We start from the raw sequence: 22,661 nt of genomic DNA on the forward strand, positions 1-22,661 counted from the left end.
GAAGCAGGCTCCAGGCCCTGAGCTATCAGACGTGGGACTTGAACCCACGAACCACAAGATCATGACCTGAGCCAAAGTCAGACACTCAACCAACTGAGCTACCCAGGCGCCCCTCATTCTTGTATTTCTAACACCTAGCATTCTAGCCAGTCCAGAGCAGAAGCTCAAAAACAGCTTATGCAATTGCACTGAACAATGTCCTCTCAAGCCCTCAATCCTAACCTCTTGCCTTTACCATCATCGGGTGACCTCCCTTGAACTCCAGGGAGGAAATCAATCATGAGACAAGATACACACATGTCCACTCACCCTCTAGGAGTGGGGCTTTCCCAAAGCTCCCTCTGAGGCCCTCTGTTCATTCCTCTTCATCCTGCTCCTCCCTCCCATCATGTCTCTTCTCAGTTCATCACAACACAATTGTGGCAAGTTTCATCTCAGTAGGATTTCCAACACCCTCCAAAATGTGGCTTTATGCTCTTTATTCAACCTCATTTCTTACTGCTGTCCATCCTGGTCAGGGCACTTTCTCACAAACACTGCTGCTTGCACATGCTCTCTGGTCTGGGGTGCTTTTCTCCTTTCCCAATTCCCTTTTTTACACCCCTTTCTTCACAGCACCTGAACGAGGCCAATCTTGATGGAGAAAGATTTAGAGGAACTTTTTACAACACAATGAGCATCTCTTTTCTAAATTTTACTACACCTTCTCAGTCCTAATTTTTTAAGCACTTAGGGACAATAAACTGAAAACACAAAAATTCCAATTCCCTCTTTATTCTTTGTCTTCTGCATCTTTCTTTCAATTCTGATCTCCATCCCTCAAAGATACACACACACACACACACACACACACAGGGCGGGGAGTTGGGGTAGGGAATAACAGTTTCCTCAGGTACAAGCCCTGGGGAGGATAGGATTACTTAGGACTATGGGGAGTCAGGAACCACATGTCCCCCTGCTTTCCCCAGGTCTGACTCAATTGCCATTGGGCGATTCTTACATCTACACGTGATAGGGAATAGAGTAAGGGATGAGTTAATATTAGAAACTTAAAGGAATGGAGAACTGGAATTATGACATTCTGGGAAAGTGATTCTAATAATCCCATAGATTTATACCACTGTTCACAGTAACTAGTAGGGAAGAAATGGTTAAATCTTTGGAGCATGGAGGAAAGAATTTTACCAATTTTGCCAGCTATGAAAATTACTATTGATTTGTCACACTCCAGTTGGAGTTGAGGTAACAGTTTCCCTTCTGAATTTTTATAGATGTAGGGAACCAGGTTTTGGTTTGTAAAAACATAAACATTTCTGGTGAATCCAGAGAAAGAAGAGTTGTATCTGATGCAGTTTATCGAGAGACCACTCTACTTATTCTGATAATGTTGAAAATGGGACATGGGACAATGATCTATCTCTCTACAGGGAGTATCTGGCAATGTATGGTGGTTAATTTTATGTGTCAACTTTGGTAGGTCACGCTATCCAGAAATTTTGGTCAAACATTATTCTAGATGTTTCTGTGAAAGTATTTTTTTAGATGACATTAACATTTAAATCAGCAGACTGAGTAAAGCCTATTACCAGTACTCTGGAACATGGGTGAATCTCTTCCAAGCAGTTGAAAGCTTTAATGGAAAAAGACTGACTCCTGAATAAGAAGGAATTCTGCCAACATACTGCCTTCAGACTTGAACTGCAGCATCGACTCTTCCCTTTGTCTCTAGCTTGTCAGCCTTTTGGACTTGCCATCCTCCACAATTATGGGAGCCAATTCCTTAAAATAAATTTTTCTCTTTCTATAAATATGTATACATCCTGTTGGTTCTTACTCTCTGGAGAATCCTGACTAATACCTTGTCTTACAGAACTTCCCTGAAGAGTGAGTTCATAATATCTCAACACTGACTCTTCTCCATTCTACTTCTAGAAACAGACCATTTTAATACCTTTTTCTCCCTTGGAAAAAAATAATAGACATTATCTACAGACAAGGAGAAACAATAAATGAAGCCAAACATAAAATTCATGTTGATAGATGTCAATTTTGTAGTACAATATGTGATTTCTTTGTATGAACTAATTTTAATGCTCCAAAAAATGGAAAAAATAGGAAAAGGTGGAGGTAGAAGATAAGAGAAGGAGGAGAGAAGGAGATCAAGAATGAGAAGAAGGAGAAGAAAAAGAAATGAAATTATTGAAATGAACAATAGGTCTAAAAAAAAAATCTAAAACAAAAAACAGCATCCGTCCAGGATGAATCAATATGTTGACCAAGCCCTTTTCTAGTAAAATGATATTTAGTTGTAAGAAAAGCAACCACAAAGGTTTTTTTTTCTTTTCTCCCTCTCTTTTAAAAATTTTTTTAATTTATGATTCGAACATTGTCTACTTCAAAGTCTCATTTAAACTTTCTATAGTGAATCATCTTCATTGCATATTTTCTGAGTAATGGCAGTGAATCACTCTTTTAAAATGTTTTAAGAACTTAATGTTCTTTAGCACTCAACATTTAACATATTTTCTAAATGCTACTTTATATGAATATTGCTAAATAGCATTATAAGATCATCATTTTTCATAGAATTAGGTATCAAAATGATATATGAAGGGATACTGTCTTGTTTCTGACATTCCAGAAAATATATTAGTTGTTGACAAGATCAGGAAGCAGAATAGCATAGTATAACAACGCCTGAACTTGAAGTCAAAAGATCTAGATCCTAGTGCTAGCTGCCCCTACCACGGTCATCTTAGGCAAAACTATTTGATATCTTTACACTTTAGTCATGGCTGTATCTATAATATCTGAATATTATTATGAGTATTATGAGAGGTTATTTAATGTGAGAGTGCTTGGTACAGAGAGGGAATTGTCTATACTGCTGCAGTTTAGGGAGGTGTGGAATCAATAATGTTACATACGGTGAAAATGCATGGTGGAAGGAGGTGAGAGAGTCAAGAGGACAGTCAAGGATCTTACTCTGGATCTCTGGGCTAAGAACAAGGTGACACAAAGGCCTAAAGGACCCTCTGCAGAACCAGAATGTACAGAAACCTTGCTTCTATGGGAGTCCAAAATATTTCAAGGATGTTTCCTTGGAATAAATTGCTATCAGGAAACCCATATGTGGATTATTATGAATCACTCAAATTGTTATAAACACAAAGGACTTAGCATAGTTCTTGGTAACTAGCAGGCCTTCATTAAATGATAGCTGTCATTGTGTTTACTGTTACCATTATTATCAACATTAAATGAGAGAAGGAGGTGAGAGAAATTAAAGGCAAAGGAGGGCCCTCTGTGGATTATTTCTAAATTATTCTAGAAAGGATGAAAAAACATTTGATTTTCTCTGGATGAGCCGAACATAATCATAAAACTGATATAGCTCAGCAGATTCATCTGAATTGTCTGAATTACAACTGGAGGTGGGGCAGGGAAGCCTCTAGATATGAGACTTCTAGAGCTGGGGTAGGGACTAATGAGTCCTCACATCAGTGCATGTTCACCCAGGGTGAGAGCCCAAGGGTGGCATGTGTGCACGTGTGAACAGGGAGGTGATGATGTCAGAGCATTTAATCGCCATATACCTATGCATTAATGTAAGTAGGAATACTAGGAAGGGAGCCTGATACATTCTTCTAAAGTCCGGGCACTTTATCTGTTTAACTTATTTGACACTGACTGCAGTCTTCTAAAGCTTGTATCCTTCCTCCCAATTGCTATGTGAGAAGATAGGGGTGCAGGGAGCTTGAGTGACTTTTCCCAGCGGGTATTGAAACTGGGATTGAAACCCAGGCAATCAGTCCTCCAAACCCCTGCATTTATGTAGTCTTCTTCCTGTGCCCTCTTCCCTTGATGGTGTTATTCCCTAAGATCTCCTCTGTGTAGAAGCAATATTCATTTTACATGGCACTGTAATTGGCACATGTTACATTTGCAGGAAAACTGTCCCCTTGTGAACACTGACCTGAGCTTTTTGAAGTGGTTTCCTCGTGAGTGTTGTTTACCATCACTGAGCGGCTTGTTGTTTCTCAGAGTGCTGGTGAGTATGGGTGATGGCACGTAATTTAAGCAGTCTGAACTTTGGCCACAAACCATTTGTGTCGCTAAACAGAAGAAGAAACAAAGGGAAATCAAGCATACAATAATGGTACAAGTGCTAAATGGCAAAAATCATGATTTCTCAGTTTACCCTCTTGGTGAATACTCTCCCAAGACATATTCATTCCTTTCATTGTTTTCTTTACAAAGAGCATACCTTATACATCTACTAACGTTAAGCATATTGCCTCTGCTTTAAATTGGATATTTATTTTTCATTTAAAATAATGTGTCTAAAAATAGTTTTAGTGTCTAAAACTAATGATGCTAAAACATTTACTGTCGTGCTGATAATTTCTCCAACTCTGTGTGCTACAAAAATGCAACCAAGCAGAAAAAAAAATAGATTCTAGTTAAATTGACAAGATTTATATACTTTTTAAAAATGAAGAAAGTTAAATCTGGATCTTCATATTACTGGTTTTCATTAATTCTTGCTTCAACATTACAGAATTAGTGGGGAAGAAAGTGTCCTTTCAGCATTCTGTCACTTCACATATATTCATTTTTAATTAGAAATATTTCCGGTTAACTAAAATTAGGTCATACTAAACCTTCTAAAATATGACACTTAAAGTTTTGGCTGACTTTTGCCGTCTCCATAACATGTATATACAAAATGAAGAATAATTCTTATCATAGATTTCAATAGTTTTATTCAGAAAAAAACTCCCACATTTACTGTAGTTCCCAGGGCGTCTTCTACCTGTTCATAAAAGAATTACTCTGTGAGAGAAATGTTCAAGGAATGTATGAGTCGTTTTCCAGGCAGTCACCCACTGTCTGATGGTTAGGATTTAGCATTTCACAAGTAAAAACATCACTTTTCTTATGGTTAACAAAATCTGGATTTTGAACACGAAGAAGGCTCAGAGCAGCAGAGTATTGTTGGTAAAAGGTGAGATGCTAGAAACCATTCTGCCGCCTTTCATTTCAGTGACTTCCCACCACTTCTGTTCACTGTTGGTGTGTATGCTATAGGTGTGTCCGCCTTCACAACTTTCCACTTGCGTGGAATTCCATCTGTTTAATCAAACCGAAACAAACTGTAGTGTCAAGGTCCTTGTACCTTAAAAGATTTCCTTCCTATTATCTTGTTAACCCATTGCATCATTCAGAAGAATAAATACCCCAGCTCAGCACACAGGAAATGTAACAAAAAAAAGGAAATAGACAATATTAAGATATACACATGTATGTGTCACACACACATGCGCACATGCAAAATATATGGTCTGTGTAACGGAAGAGTCAATGATTTGTTAAACACATATAATGATGTCTGCCTAGTGCATTTAAAATTATAAACCCTGCTAACTGGAACTTGAATTTTTTCTCATTTTTTCAAAGAAGGTAATAATGATATAATGCTGAATTTGCGATAGAACTGTGTGGCAGGAAAAAGATGTAGCGGGATTCCAAATTCACTCCCAGCACACTTACATGTGCAAAGGAAATGCAGCTCCTTCATTTCTCTATGGCTGATTTCATTCTCCTTATGAGCCTCCATCCTGCTGGATAGAATGGACATTTCAACGCACCAACATTTGAAGAGTATCCTTTTGGTCTAAATTTCAAACTATTCATGTATGATGTGAGACCATCAATCACAGCAGGTTAATGTTTTGTTTTGGGCAATTCCAACCTTCAGTGAATGCTCAGACTTTCAGAATGCTTCTTCCCCTTTGGGGTAGCAAGTGGGTGCATGAGGGGCTTCACTGTGCTCTCTGTGGCCTGCCTGGCCATGCACTGGCTGGTGTCCTCTGAACTCTGGCTCCCCTGCTTCTGCCCCTGGGCATCTTGCTGGTGGCTGCTCCTGAAGTCTGAGGCTGCTCTTTTAGGTTGGTCTGAGGCCAACGTTTCTCTCTGGTGACTTGGCTCCTGAAGGCTGGCTGCAACCTGGCTTCAAAGCTATTTTGCTTTGCCTCGAGATTTCTGCCAAGTTGGACAGCCAACACCATCTGCTTCCTTCTGCCGCCCTCCTCCTGCCAGCAGAAACTTCAGAACTCACTGCATTGTCTGAGGGCCAAGGGTAGCTCAAGAGGGCTAGCTCCATACTCTGCCTAAATGTGTAGTAGTCCAGCATGCACTGCAAGTCAGTGCTCTCCCATACAGGAGTAGAGCTGTTCAGCTTATCTAGCAGATCGTCCCTGCTGGGGCTTCAGCCAAGAGGAGGAAGCCAGCATTCCGTCTTTCCTCACCTGTACCCATTCACAGCTTCCTTCCATATTTCTCTTCCAGATTTCTAATCCTCCCTCCTTACTCCAAACCTCACGATCAAGTCACTGGATCAGCTTCTCCCCATGTTAATAGGACAATAAGGAATTTAGAAACAGTGTTTTATTTTCCAACAAATTCAGAAAAAAATTCCTATTTTGGTTTTTGTCGGGGGGCGGGGGGGAGGGCGGGCGGAAGATAAATAGTGAATCTTTTTCTTTGCACTCCTGCCACAAAAAGTTCAAACACACAGCCTTCCTTCCAACTCCACCTCCTCCCCTTTCCCCTGGACTTTTCTTCAGGTTCCAAATAGGAAAGTCCAGTAATACATTTCCAAAAGATATTATCCGTGTTCTATGTGCAAAAGGAGCTGCAGTTTCAAGGGTCTCTTAGGTTAATAAATCGATAAAGGAGTCATATTGTATTCTGAATGTTAGCAAACCTTAATAATCGAGAGATCTTCATTTATAGCTAGACTCATTGTAGCATTTATGTGGCAGCAGAAAAAGAAGGCTTTTAGAAATTTGATATCTGATGGAATTGTTGTTTTTCATCTTATTTTATAGAATTATTTCTTATTTCATGTTTGGACATCCTAAAATAACTTAATGACCCTCTCTGTATTAATAAAATGTGACTTATAGTTCATTTAATCAAGAAAACTTCAAAATACTTCAACATTCTATTTGGATGTCTATTCAGATTTCAAAATAACTCAACATGTATTTGGAAGGTGACCTCAAATTTTATCACTGAAATAAGATTCTGAATTCATTATTAAATCCAAAATGAGGTTTTAGGTAAGTACCTAAGATTCTGTATATAATTTCCTTGTTTAAAAAACCTGTCAAAACAAAACTTCCATTTAATTGTCTACCTTGAACTTAGGAATTTTTCAGGTCCATGAAATTATATGCAATATTTAGTATCTACATTTTTATGGGAGGAAAATCATAGCTTCTATCAAGTCATTAAACCAGGGATTCTGATTCCCAAAAAGGTTAAATTTTCTTCTGTGCTTTAAGCCCAATAATATTGAGTGGACAATCAATTCTTTGAGAGAAGTAGAGTATAAATGACGAATTGCACTTTGCAATGAAATAAGTAGGTTGAAGATTCTTATTATGAATAAAGTACTACTTTGTTAAAGGTAAATAACTATATAGTTATGTAAGATATAAAATCAAATGAGCTCAAGCTGACTGGACAGAGTGCAAACTCCTTAGCGCTATACAAAATGCCGTCTACAGCTGACCTAGCTTAGTCTTCCCAGATTTACCTGTCACTTTGCCCTCACTCTATATCGCAGACAAATCCAATTCCTCTTTCCTCTGAATCTCTCATGCATTTTCAAGCCTGTTCAAAATCTGTCTGGCAAACTTCTTCCTATCCCTCAGTGTCTCTTCCTCCTCCATATGCATAGTCACCATCATAGTGTTCTGAACATCTCGTTGCTGTAACAGCACGCTGGATTGCAACTGTTATTTCCGTATCCTTACCCACTATTAACAGTGACTATCTTGATGACCAGGACAATATTATATTCATTCCACATCCCCAGGACTGAGCACAGTGCCTGGCATAGAGGAGAAACTCAATACATGTTGGTTGAACTAATAATTAAAGACGAGGATTTAAGAGAGTTAATAAAGGACTCTGGCAGAGGACAGTGGGAAGAGGCTTAGCCTTTGGACAAAGAAACATGAATTCACCATATTCTCATGACACTATCAAGAATGATACATCATTGTCCCAACGAAGATATTCATGTATCAGCTGGGAATAGTGGCAAATTAGGGCTGCTCAGGCCTTATGACAGAGTACAACACCCTTCTGCAAGGACACCTGGATTACATCAGGACTCCTGAAGGCCTCCCATCTACCCTCTCCTATCTTAGCCTCTGTTACTCCTCCTTCTCATTTCTTTTCTTCCTGCCCCCCTCCCTTCCCTGTCATTACATCATAAACCATCCCTGCCTGCCACACACACATACCAGGACCCAGATAATGTCAGTCATGGTGGGTTGTTCTGGGCACTCTTCCACAAGCCAGTGTTACGGATGTGCCTGTTGAAGCTTACAGTTTGCAAAGCACTGTCACAATGTCACATATATCATCTCATATGATCTTAATTTGGGCCTAGTTATGTCAGGTCAGCCACATGTGGGAAAAACCATAGCAACTTAAGTCATCCAAGGCAGAGTACCTGGAGGAGCCCAGCCTGGGACAAGGTCTTTTAACTCTATTTGCACTTTGGAGTTCATGTTGGAAAACAGAGTGAAGATAGATGATGGTGTCCTTAGTATAACCAAATATTAATAAAAATGTTTTTGTTTTTCTAAAAGTAATCAATAGAAAAAAATTAAAATACATAAAGGCTATATAGTGAAATACAACACATCCTTCCTTACTGCAGCCCAAGATCTTTATCCCTGCTTTCCCAAGGTTACCACCTGAAAAATTTCTTGTGTATTCTTCCAGAAACATCTTTAGTGTATGTGTGTGAGATACATAATTGTGCTTTATAAAAATATTATATGTATTTATAAGTGTACACAACCAGAAATAATGCATGCTATAAACATACCTCTATATACAAATATAAGAACATTCAAATGTAAAAAATATAACATATAATCACACACATATAGCTATATGTATACATACATACATGAAATAATTCTACATAAACTTCTATCTAGCCTACCTATATGTGTTTTTTGTATACATATGTATGTATGTATGTATATACACACACATATATTCATATATATTCATATATCTATCTGTATCTATCTCTATCTCTATCTCTATCTCTATCTATATCATCTATATCTATAGTTAACTATGGATCTGAATGTTAAGGGGCATGGCTGGTGGTGAGGCTAGTGACATTATTATTTCTGATCATTTGCCAAATTTAATGAAGTGAATCAGGGAGCAGTTTTTTTGTTGTTAGAGAAGATAGCTGTTTATACAGTAGTGTCAGATCTTCTGTTGGGCCCAGACTGGTTTGGGCAGAGTCTTCTTTCCTGGGAAGCTTGGTCTGTGGGTCCCACTAGAAGTTTTTCTGCTGTGATAGCAACTGCTGTGACCATTTGGGCTTCAAGACTGATCTGCTGGTTTCTTTGAAACACACCTATGGACGTGCTCAATGGAGTTGTCTAGAGTGGTAATTGACTGTTTATTGACTCCACCCAGCCTCCCTGCCAGTGAGTGGAGGGCAGTGTTTCAATTATTTTTGGTGCCCTAGCACAGACCCCACACCTCCTTGAGTGCTTGTTGAAAAGATCTGAAGCTGTAACTGGCATTTACAATAGCTCACTGGCAAAGTCTATACAGAGACCTTGGAGAGGTAGATGTCTTTTCTTACTGAATAGTCATCAAGGGCATTCTCTCTTCTAGACACCATTTGGAAGTAGGTCATTTATCTTTAGTGTTTCTAGCTTCCTCTTCTATCCTCAGACTGTTTGAAACTAGCAAATGAAAGCAAGCCATTTGGTGTGATTTCTGTGCTTGACAGCTGAGGTTATTTTGGGGGCGGCCATTGATTTATGTGCTGAAATATTCACACAGAGTTCATGTACTCTTTGTTCTATTGGGGAAGAAATAACCTCGAATCTCTTAGGAAGCATGCAGTGAAAAAAGAAAATAAAAAAATGGAACAACAACAACAAAATGGAAAGAAAGATAAAAGACCAAGAACTTCAACTCCATAAACTCATATACATAGATTCTTTAATGATATCGTTGCTAGACTTGGAAGCAGTAAGATTGGACTGGAACACACCAACTGGAAACCTGCATTCAGTCCTAGCTTCACCATGGATCATGAGGCAGGACTGCTCCAAGCTTCAGCTGCCTCACCTGTGGCATAGTCTAACTGGGAAAGAGAAGTCTAAGTAAATACAATAGAGGTACCTATGCTCCCATAAAGTTCCAGGTGGAAGAATCATTCATTTATCCTGTGTTTGGGAGAGAGCAGAAGTTAAAGGGATATGGATTTTGACCCAGTTTAAGGAAGAACTGTCTACTATAAAGTTTTCAAAAAATGAAGTAGACTGCTTTGTAAGGTGATAAATTCTCTGGTACTGGAAAGATCTGAACCATCCTGGATAGAAGAATATCTTTGGTGGTTTCCAAGTTCCCTGACATCCCTTAAGAATATGATTCTGTGACTAGTCTAAGGCAACACTATCCAATTAAACATTTTCTGCAGTGATGAAAAAGTGATATGTCTGTACTGTCCAAAATGGTAGTCACTAGCCACATGTGCCTGTTGAGCACTTTAAATGGGGCTAGTATGGCAGAGGAAATTAATTTTTTTTTAATATATGAAATTTACTGTCAAATTGGTTTCCATACAACACCCAGTGCTCATCCCAAAAGGTGCCCAGAGGAAATTAATTTTTAATTCTAGCTAATTTTAATTTAAAAATCCACACATGGCTAATGGCTACCATAGAAGTCTGGCTCTGAAATCCTGCATTTTTCTGGCTCTCATCATCATGACCTGTCACATTATCATCTCATATTCTGTCCTGGACACTGTATATAAAATTGCTTTATTTAGGATATGATCTTTCTTTAGAGGGAATTATCTTTTGAGAAAGAAGTAGAACCCCAAAACATGGAAGTGGAATAAAGAATAAGAATAGATGGCAAATAAACTATTGCCAAACTGGAAAGTGCAGCCAGAGAATCTATTGAATAGCCACAATAAAAACACTGGTGTTTCTAAGAAGTCTAAAGATGTGAACTCCCCCTGGTCGTGGGGGTGGGAGAGAAGTAGCTCTGAGCTCAGTGCTCCCAACCAACATACTGTTGCACTGAATACAGGATTCTTCCCGCAGTACACGCTCAGTGGGCTGTTCGTCTTTTTCCTACACGTTTTAAGAGCACTAGAGATTTAGAACAATGTGATAAAGTAACCTCAGGCTTCATGTTACTTCACCAGAAAGAGGAAGTTGTTTGAATTAGAACTTATCATTTCAGATCAGGAAGAGGCCTCAGAGATTATATAATCTAGTCTCTATATTTTATACAGAAGAAAACCAAAGCCTGAAGCCCAGAGAAGGCTTGTGTCTTGCCACAGTCATGTGGTTATTAATAGTAGAATATTTCATTTGTGAAAAAAAAGTTGGTGTGTAATAAATAACACATAGTTACTCATCGAAAAGGTAACCTTTTTCTTAAAAATAAAAACAAAAATAGTGCTTCCCAAGAGCTTATTTGAGCTGAAGAAGAGTCAAGGATGTTGTTAACAGCTTTCCTGGGGAACGTTTCAATCCTCTCATGTTTTCTGAGAGTGTGACAGAGGCCTTTACTGGAAACCTGTGTGGAGGACTGGATTGAACTCCTGCTCACGCTTGCCTTGGCCAAGACTGTGTCTCCTCAGACTTGATCCAGAGGGGAACTGCAGTGTACTCAGGGGCTGTTGTAGGGCTGTATTCTCTCCAAACAAGGCTCTCTGGGGCAGTTCCCAGGAAGAAATTCTTCCCCCTCATAGTTCATTGAACATTCTTGTGTGTCCCCTAGAAAATGACAAAATCTAAACAAACAGGTTCTATTTTCAGTTTGTCTTTCTGAAAACCAAACTTCACCCACATGAAACTAGCCAGCAGGCTTCAAATGCTGAAGGCTTCTAGGTACTTTCTGAGTTTGCTCTGACTCATGTCTTACCTACATTTTTATCCTTGATTTAAACAAAAATAAAACAAAATAAAGCAGAGAAATGAGGGCTGTCTTTCAATGTAAACTATTTGATTTTTCCCACATCCTCATCTTTTCTCCATTACCACGTAAAACTCTTTTTTCCTTGAAGTGGGTATAGAATTCAGATAACCAACATATTCGGAAGAATATTTATGGAGCATTTAGTATTTAGACATTCCGCAGTTTAATAGAAGGTACTGTCATGTCAAATGCTATGATCTAATCGCATTTCTTTTCATAATGACTAACAAATTATCATTATGTCACTTGCCCATATAAAAACCATAATTGGCTTTCTTCTGGGATCTTTTTAGATTAAATATGACCTCCTAAGCCTAGCAGCTTATCATTAATGTTTTCTTTCCTTCTATATATCAAACTACTTCTTATTTTTTTTAAATGCTTATTTATTTATTCCAAAAGAGAGTGTGACAAGCAGGGGGTGGTCAGAAAGGATCCCAAGCAGATTTTGCGCTGTCAGTGCAGAGATGGGCATGGAGCTCAATCTCATGAACCATAAGATCATTATCCGAGCCAAAACTAAGAGTTGGATGCTTAACTGACTGAGCCACCCAGGCACCCTTCAAACTACTTCTTAAATTTGCCCCCAACCCCACTGTTACTCATTCCTTTTCAGCCTGGCTATTCTCCTTGCCATGCCCCCCTCCCCGAAATTGTTTATGATCTTCTTTATGCACTCCCTGCATGGCATTCCATACCTCATTCCCTCTATTCAGGACTATCCCCTCTTCCAAGAATGGGCTTAAAGCTGATTCTCTTCTAGAAACCTTCCCATCTAAGCCCATCCAAGACTTGTATTCTATCACTTATCTACTCTGAGAGTCCCAGTGCATTTTGTTTTGCTTTGCACTATTTCCATGCAAAAAGCTGTAAACCTTTAGAGCTAGGGATATAGGGTGGGAACAGACTACACAGATACACAGGTGGCTCTACCACTGTCAGTCTCCAAATAAAGACTGGAGTTCAGATTGGCTGAGTGACATGTCCAAGATCACACAGATTTAGAAGCCACATCTCCAAGACCACTGCTCATTTCATCACACTACACTGCCTTTTAGTTTTGTACCTGTGTTATACTAATAACTGAGAAAAATATAAATAGTATTACATAATACATAAAGAAAAATTCACAACTGCATTAGAGTGAGGCTTATGTTTTCATTACTAAAATTGCGACTGTGACAGAGACTGGTGGGCCATGTTTCTCAGTCTTCCCAGCAGTGAGATGCAGTTGTGAGACAGTTCTGATGAACGGGGGGGTGGGTGGGGGGCTGTGGGGGGGGGGTTGAAGTAATGTATGTAGCTCCAGGTCTGGCCCATAAAAACCTCCTCACATACCTCCATGCCCTCTCCTCTTACTCTGATGGTGGATGTTGGGCTCCAGGATGACCTTGGAGGCCAGAGTTGAAGATGGTGGAGTCATATGATGAAAGACGCTTGGTCCTGTGATTCAGGAGAGCTGCCTGATGATTCAGAGCACCCATTTTGAACTGTGTTATGAGCAAGACACTATGAAGTTAACAACAGACTGTGTTCAGCCACTTAAATTTTGACTAGCATCTACCCAAACTAATATTCATTCATTACATAATTCTTACAACATTCATATAAACTAGGTATTATCCCCATCTAACAAATGGAAAACCCAAAATGACAGTGGTCACACTTCTCACATGAGGCACAGCAACGATATGAACCCAAGACTATCTGATTCCACATGCTGGGTTTTTTTTTCATGAATACAGAGGTTCCTGTGATGACAAGATTCAACTTATAGACTTAGATAAGAACCATTTTATGCACCTATGCTGAAATGCATCAGTTCTGGCCACTACCAACAGATGGCAGTAGTGGCTGCCTATAGATAGTCACTGAATTTATGAACAAAAGGATTTAGGAATATCATAAAATGAAACATAGCCTGTATGTGCATGGAGGAGTTTCTGAATGCTTTGCTGCCTTTTCTCTGTGAGGAGTGATTTTACCTTCTTGAGAACTATCACTGAAATTTATTCAAACTTGTGGGCCTTTAATTCTCTCCTCTGACAGCTGAGGAAATCAGCCTAAAATCATTTGCAATCAGTACATTATTTCAGACTCTGACATTCCATTGCGTGTGTGTGTGTGAGAAGATAGCAAGAACTGACCCTGTAAAGAAATTCACACTGAGCTGTCCCTCTATCCCTAGGGGAGACACGCTGGGTAGTAAATTATGTTCTGTGATTACTCTTAGCAATGGGTCAACAGGGCTACAACCAATACCTGTTTATTATTTATTTATTTATTTAGCTTCTTTATATTAAATTTTTTTAACGTTTATTTATTTTTAAGAGACAGAGAGAGACAGAGCACAAGCAGAGGAGGGGCAGAAAGACAAGGAGATGCAGAATCTGAAGCAGGCTCCAGGCTCTGAGATGTCTGCACAGAGCCTGATGAGGGGCTTGAACCCACGAACCATGAGATCATGACCTGAACCAAAATCAGACGTTCAATGAACTGAGTCACCCAGGCGACCCTAGCTTCTCTAAATTTTAAAAATTTCCTCCAATAAACACATGTAATTGTACAATTAAAATAAGATTACAGATGGACACTCAAAACCAAGCAAGCAGTGTGAGGAACACACGGCAGTATGACAGAATGGTTGACAAAAAGGTTTTGGATCATGATAATCCTGGTTTCAAGTGTTCCTATAGAACTAGGTAGACTAGAGAACTAGAGAAATACAGATTATTGAACTGTCCTGCATACTGTGGTTGCTGCTTATCCACATGTGGCTATTTAAATTTTAATACAACTAAAAACACACTTCCTCACATTAGCCACATGTCAAGTGCTCAATAGACACCCCACTGAACAGTTCAGATATAGACTAGTTCCACCACTGCAGAGAGTTCTACCGCAGGCTGATAGTCCAGAACTCCACAGAAAGGCCCTGAAAGTGGAAGAAGAATTGCCAGAGTCAGAGCCTTCTGGCCAAATACTTCCTTCCCCAATATTAATTTATTAAAAAACCATTAAATGGCAACTATGTGACATATTAATGACTACAATTTATTAAGCATTTAGTACGTGCAAGACATAATGCTAAGCCCTTTGCACACATCATTTATCTAATCCTCACGATCTAAAAGGCAGGTATTATTAACTATTATAATAGTTATATTATACTATTAATAATTAATATGTGTATCAATTATTATAATTATCAATTAATAATTATGATTAACTTTCTTTTTAGAAGTGAGAAAACAGAGGCTCAGAGAGGTTGAATAACGTGCCTGAGATCACATAGCTTGGAAGTGGCAGAGCTGGGATTTAACTTCAGCATCTGTCTGACTCTGTGCTTAACCAGTAGGCTCCACTGCTTTCCCCCTTATCCTACCTCTCTGAGGCACAGTTTAAGAGCTGTGGAGATATGCAAATGTATGCAACAGTAACTACTTTCAAAGCCTGTTGGTATACACCTAGTTGGGAAATAAATGGATAAACATGTATAAAACTACCTATAATTACAGAACAAGCTCTGTTAAAGAAAAATGATAGATATGGTAAAAAGAAATATGGAGTGGACTGGAGGTAAGAAAACCAATTAGGAGGCCATCGCATTAGTCAGGGCATAATCACGATAAGGTGTAGGAGTTGAAGAGTGGAGATAGTGGAAATGGGAAAAGGCAGGGAGGAAGAACAGTTAGTATTCAGGGACTATTTGAATTTAGCGAGAAAGAAAAAAAGGGAGGTATGGTTACCAGTCTTCAACATGAGCTCCCTCCCCAGTGTTCCTTGCCTCCTGGTACTCATGCTTTGGTGAGTCCCTCTCATATTAGAGCTGACCTGTGTGACCAGTAGGACATGGTACAAGTGATGGCATGTGACTTCCAAGCCTAGGTCATAAAAGACAATGCAGCTTCCACCTGCTCTTTTGGTTTGCCCACTCTATGGGAGGCCAGCCACCATGTTGTGAGGTCACTCAAAAGTCCTACAGGGAGATCCACATGGGGATGAACCTGTGAGACATAGTAAGTGCTTATTATTGTTTTTAGCTGCTAACTTTTGGGATGATTTACTGTGTAACAACAGATAGCTAAAGGAGGCATCAGAGTATTTTATGATTTCAAACTTCGGTGATGATAGAGCTAATTATCCACTTTCTTTCTTTTCAAAACATAATCCATACAAACAAACTAATTTGTGATCCAATCCCATGTAGACTTTTATTCAAAGAAACAGCTGTCTGGCAACTGAAAAGTAGATACACACTATTTAATCCTTTACAACAGTCTCTCCTGAATGTGCTGGAGGGGGGGACTACTTTCAGAATACTTAGCTAAATTTCTTTAAAATCTCATTTCCCCATCTTATCCTCTATATTGCCTTGATACCAAATTAGTTCCAAAATTTGTCTTCAAGATCTTTTCAAAACGGTGTACCATAAACTCAAGCTGAGTAGTCTTTTGTCACTCTCTTCATTGATCAGAATTTTATTATGGGGAATCTCTATTAACCTTTGTCTTTTCAGCTTTCCTATCCTCTCAGTATTTGTATTCCTACAACAAAGCAGAGCTCAGGAACCATCCCTGAAAGCAAAGAATCCTCTTTTAGAGGGAAAGAGTGGGGGAGACAGAGTGAGAGTGTCCATGTCCCAACTGCAAATAAGAAAACAAAAATTCCTGGGGCTCCTGGGTGGCTCAGTCGGTTAAGTGACCAACTTTGGCTCAGGTCATGATCTTACAGTTCATGAGTTTGAGCCCCGTGTTGGGCTCTGTGCTGATAGCTTGGAGCCTGGAGCCTGCTTTGGATTCTGTGCCTCCCTCCTTCTCTCTGCCCCCACCCCGCCCCCACTCTCTCTCTCAAAAATAAATAAACATTAAAATTTTTTTGAAAAAAGAAAACAAAAATTCCTTGCAATTTTTTGTTCATATGTATGCTCGCCACAGAAACCAGTCTCAGAAGGTAGCCTGGTACAGATGAATTCATTTGCTATCTGTATGACACTTGAGGATGTCACATAGCATTTCTGTATCTCAGTTTCCTCATTTGCAAAATGATAATATCTACCTGATGGCTTGTGGAAGGATAATAGGAGTTAAGGCACAGAAAGCATGCAATAGGTATTAAAGTCTAGAATATCTCAATTATTGGAAATTCCATGTCCTTAAATGTTACACAAGGGGTAAGTGATTTCACATGTGAGTATTTGAGTATTCCTTATAAAACATGCTTTGTTTGCCTCTTCTCATATTTTGAGATAGCTGTTTCTATGATTGTTAGGACAACAGGTGGCTGTGATATTGGTGTGGATTTGAATAACATGCATCACATCTGGACCCAAAAGCTGTAAGCACATTAACTCTGATTTATATCATGTCATATGTGACCAACACCTTCTACAACCAAGTTTTTTCATATTTTTCTGCATATTTGTTTCTGATTATGAATATATATAATAATATCTATCTAGTGTAAGCATTCAACTCAACTCTCCAACTATTTTTTGGGCCCCTACTATGTACCACAGTTCTTGGTATTTTGTTTGCATCAAGGCACAAAAAACCAAAGACCTGCCCATTGGATGGAGCTTACATTCTAGTGGGAGAATACAGAGAATAAATAATAAACATATAATATTAGTAAATTATATAGGATATTAGAAAGTGATCATTACAACAGAAAAATAAGGAGGGTCAGAAGTGAGGTGGCAGGTGGCAGTTTGCTATGTAATAAAGCTGTCAGGGTAACTTCATGGAGAAGGTAAGATTTGTACAAAATCTTGAAGAAGTGAGGAAGTTGGCCAAATGTTCCAAACAAAGGGAACAACTAATGCAAAGGCCCTTGGGAGGCTGTATTCCTGCATACTGAAGAGATAGCCAGGAGGCCAGTGTATTTGGAGCAGAGTGAGAGTCAGAGATCTAAGGGGCAGCAGATCATGTGGGGTCTTTTGGGCCATTGCAAAGATGTACCACTTATCCTAAGGGAAAACCCAACCACTGGGGAGTTTGAACATAGGAATGACATCATCTGACATATTTAAAAGAATCCCCCTGGCTGCTGAGTGTTGTGAGGGGAGGGTAGAAGCAGGTATAGCACATAGGAGTCTCTTGTAATGCTCCAGACCGAGATGATGTAGGCTTGGGCAAGACTGTAGTAGTGGAGGTGAACTACTACTCCACCTACTTTATAGCTTTCCCCTAGATATAAAAAAACAATTTTGATTCTCAGATAACAACCAGCTGATTAAACAACTTTTTAATATTCTAGGAACAAAGTTATGTTATCTTGCATATTTAGAAAATGCTCATAAACTATAAGGTCATTCCCATCCAGTCAGAAAAAAATACCTTTAAACACACAGTGATTGTGAGTTATGCCTCAAATCCAGTTCTAAATTAGAGATTAGACCAAGTGCAGAGTTGCTCTTTCTTTCACATATCTCAAACCTCCCTCTCTTTCCCACCATAGAAGAGTATAAATGTGGTAGACAGCATAATTAATGAGCAGTAGGAGAAAATTACGGAGACCATCATGATATGCCTTGAAAATGGATCCTGAAAATAAACTGTATATTTCTTCTTCATAATTTTCTCTACTTTCAAGAAAAGCAATATCAGGATGGTGAGAATTTCCTTCCAATGCAGCCTCTTCTCCCAAAATGCATAATCAAATTTAGTCTCCTTAAGGTCACAAAGTTATCCTGATATGCAAATCTTCTCAATCTATCAGAATTGTTAGGGCTGTGTATGCTTGGTATATAGAAAGAAAAATAAAAATACCAAGCCAATAAAAGTGGATTATAAAGAAATTATATTGATAGATATATGTTGAATAGTATGGCCATTACTTCTCTAAGGATAGTATCTGATGTGCCCAAAGACAGATTCAGCTCTAGAATATGCACAACCAGGGGTGCCTGGGTGGCTCAGTTGGCTGGGCATCTGACTATGGCTCAGGTCATGATCTCTCAGTTTGTGAGTTCGAGCCCTGCATTGGGCTCTGTGCTGACAGCTCAGAGCCTGGAGCCTGCTTTGGATTCTGTGTCTCATTCTCTCTCTGCCCTCCCAGCCCCTAACCTGTGTCCTCTCTCTCTCTCTCTGTCTCTCAAAAATAAATAAATGTAAAAAAAGAAAATTTAGAGTATGCACAGCCAGAGTAGTGAAGTAGATAAATCTGATTTAGAGATGGAAGCCTTGATGCAAGTGAGTCCTGAATTGGGAATGAGAGCTTCCCTAGAGACCTGGGTTCTCTAGATTAATCTAATGCTTCTTCCATTCTTTTTAGAGCCATTAGGGTAGTCTTTCCAAGAGCTTTAGATGTATGTCATTAGCTGTCTTTTGGACATTCTTCACATACATTCATCTAGTTTATCTTCCAAGCTAGTGACCTGGAAATCTTCCATCATTTTCTTCCCTTATTCCCCATTTTGGTAAAGGTTCCATTGAAGAAACAGAACCACTGTGGAAATTAAGGACTAAGGAATTCATTGTAGGAATTACGTATCATGCAATTATAGGAAATAAAGACAAGAAAGGATCAGAGAAAAATCACTAATGAGCTGCTGGAATGCAACTATGAAGGCTGATGCTGAAGTCCATGGAAGGTTGTTGGCTCTTTGTGGCAACTGCCTCTGTGAATCCCAGTGAACCATCTGATGGTGGGCCTGGGGTCACTCTTGGTCAGGAGGGCTGGCAGTCAGGAAGGAGAGCTGGACATACATGGAAAAGAGTGAGGAAAAACTAGAATCCAAGAATAAACTAGAATCCACAAGGAAACATTGGAACTCATGTCTCTCTCACTGCATCTAATCCTGAAGACCAGCAGGAAAAGCTGTTACCATAAGTCTGACAGCTGTTTGTATGCCCAGCCCAGTACTTGGAGAGGTGGTAGGAAGATATGGGCAATAGCTAGACAAGGTATGGGCCAGGTGCTGCTCAGGTGAGTCAGCAGATCAGTGACAATGTGATTGCTGCTGTTTCACTTCCACCTTCCAAACCATGGCCAAATGCCTTGTGTGACCACCCTTGACCCAGAACTGTACAGAGAAAGAAATTCTGGGAAATGTAATTATAACTAGTAAAGTTGACAGAGTACAAAATCAATGTAATCCTTACATACCAATCAATTTTAATTCTTACAGTTTTCTTAAATATGTCCCTTTCTTTCCTTCTCTTCTATCATTGTTGTAGTTCAGATCCCTGGCCTCTCTCTCCTGGTCTATCAGCATAGCAGAGATACAAAACATTTGATGAATTTTAGGGTCCTGCTTGTAGGTACTATGATAAGAGCTTCTGCCCATCTAACTCTCTGTGGGCATCCCAGAAATCTCAGGAATACTCTTGTTTGGCTTCATCATCACTGGCCAATATTGTTGGCATCACCCTTTCTCCCCTGCTGACATGTTCATAAGTACTGTTCATGTGTACTCATTAGTACTCAAGAATGTGTATGGGCCAGAATGGAGAGGGTAAGTAGATATTAATAGCAGCTAGCATTTAATGTGTTAGGTATTTTATCACATAAATTATTTCACAGTAATGTTTCAACCAACACCTCAATTTGATAAAAAAGAAAACTTAAGTTTGTAGCAGCTAAGTGACTCATCCAAAGTTAAACTATTAGCAAGTAGTTGAGCTTGGACTTAGACCTGGGAGTGTTTGTTTCTAAAGCAGATGCTCTTTTGTTCCCAAAGCAGATGCCCAAAGAGCCAGGGGCAGGTCTTCTTTTTCAGTTTTCACAACCACCAGGGTGGTTTATCTTTTTGGGTTTGGGATCTTGTTTTCCTGGGTTGGATTCCATTTGTGGTATTTGTAGAGAAGATGTCCAGCACAAATGCCTCCATGAGCTGGACAAGTACCATAAATGAGTGAAGAGGCAGGAGGTTGGGATGGATGAGGGGTGGTGGGGGGAAACTGGAAAACTTAAACCCTGTCTAAGGGGCATAGAGTGAATCAACTGTAACCAATGATTGCCTGGCTGGAATGTAGACTCTGTTACATAAAAGTTATAATATCTTCTAACTTAAAATGTTCACTCAATATTTTTGCTAAAGATAACATGGCCCTAACAATATTTTTAAGATCCTTTGTAGACTAAAGAGAACACTGATCAGAGTCCTCTAAGGGCTGCTAATTTGCAGCCTTTACTCTAGAGACATTGTGCTTATTTCTCTAGATTTATGCGTGTTATCACTGACTCCTCCAAAAGTTGATCTAAATACTGGAGGAGTGGGGAGAGTCACAGGTCAACCTGTGGCTGGTTTAGCTGCTTTGGACTCCAAAGGCCTACAGACCTGTAGGATTCTCCTGATGAGAATCAGGCAAAAGCTAAAAAACCAAGGCATCTGGACAGAAACGGACATGAAAGGAACACACAGTGAGCAACTGTGTGGGTGACTATGAGAGCATGAGTCAGTGGATGACATGTGGGGGTAGGAGTCAATTGTGCATGTGAGGTTGGTATAGAGGACTACAAGCAGAAAGAGAAAAGGGCCAGTTGTAGGAAGAAAGGGAGAGAAAAGAGGGAAGAAGGAGAAGCCACTTGCACTTTTACCCAGTGCATCCATGGACATGTTCTATCTGCCAATCTTTCCCCCCTAATATGTGTGGGGACAAGCATGCATTAATGCTCACTAGGCTAGAGATGGGCAATTTCATGGCCAGGGAACATATATTTAGGAATTTCTTCTGGCCACTACTTTCACCAGCATCTTTCTTTTCTAACAAGTTATAAATAGTTCCCTGTCATCCTTTTGCTAACTGCTTAGAAATGTCATAGCTTGGTTTGGGCATCTCAGAATCCCAATTGAATAGATAAATGATGGCTAAGAAAAGATTATGATTATAATTAAAGTACAGGATTCCAAGACATTCCTGTCTTCCCTGTCAAAGATTTAAGGCCTGTGGTGAAGGAACCAGAACCATCAAGTTAATATTGGCAAGCATATTAATATGTGAGTAAATTCACAAAATTAAGTGCACTGATGGCTGGCCCTGCTGCAGCAGTGAAGGGACAATAAGAGTGTGGACACAGCAAGCAAAGTACATCACAGCCTCAGAGAGGGCTTCTGCCTCCAGAGCTCCCCAACACTGTGACCTCATTCTTGACCCATCTTGTTCCTTTAGCAGGCCAGAAGAAGTTGAATGCATATTCTGAAACTTCTTTTTTCCACTTTGTGAGAAAAAATTATACAATTTGAGGTGATGCTCATATGATGGATGTGCAGTTTTCACATCATAAAACGCAGGTGCTAAGTGAGCCTGGCGTGTGCAACACTCCTACGCAGAAACCATCTGTGAGAGAGCCCCAGCGTCAGTTACCTAGGTACATTTCGCATTTTTAGAGGGCAGGAAGGAAGGGCAGAGATGATCTTGGATGTACAGTGTAGTGGGCTAGCCTCATGGATTCCACTTCATGGATGTTGCAAATTCCTGCTGATGTTTCGGAACAGACACCATCATTTTACATAGATTGGTATGTTTCTTCCCAGATTTCTCTCTTTTCTCAAGTCGCATCTCCATCTGTAATGTAAAAGATTTTTAAAAATCAATGAAGTTTACGTTTTCTCATTAGAAAAATAAGGGGCTTCGTGTTAATCTTCTTGAGTC

The sequence above is a fragment of the Panthera tigris genome, chromosome B1 (genome assembly GCF_018350195.1).
Source record: "Panthera tigris isolate Pti1 chromosome B1, P.tigris_Pti1_mat1.1, whole genome shotgun sequence".
Taxonomy (NCBI): Eukaryota; Metazoa; Chordata; class Mammalia; order Carnivora; family Felidae; genus Panthera; species Panthera tigris.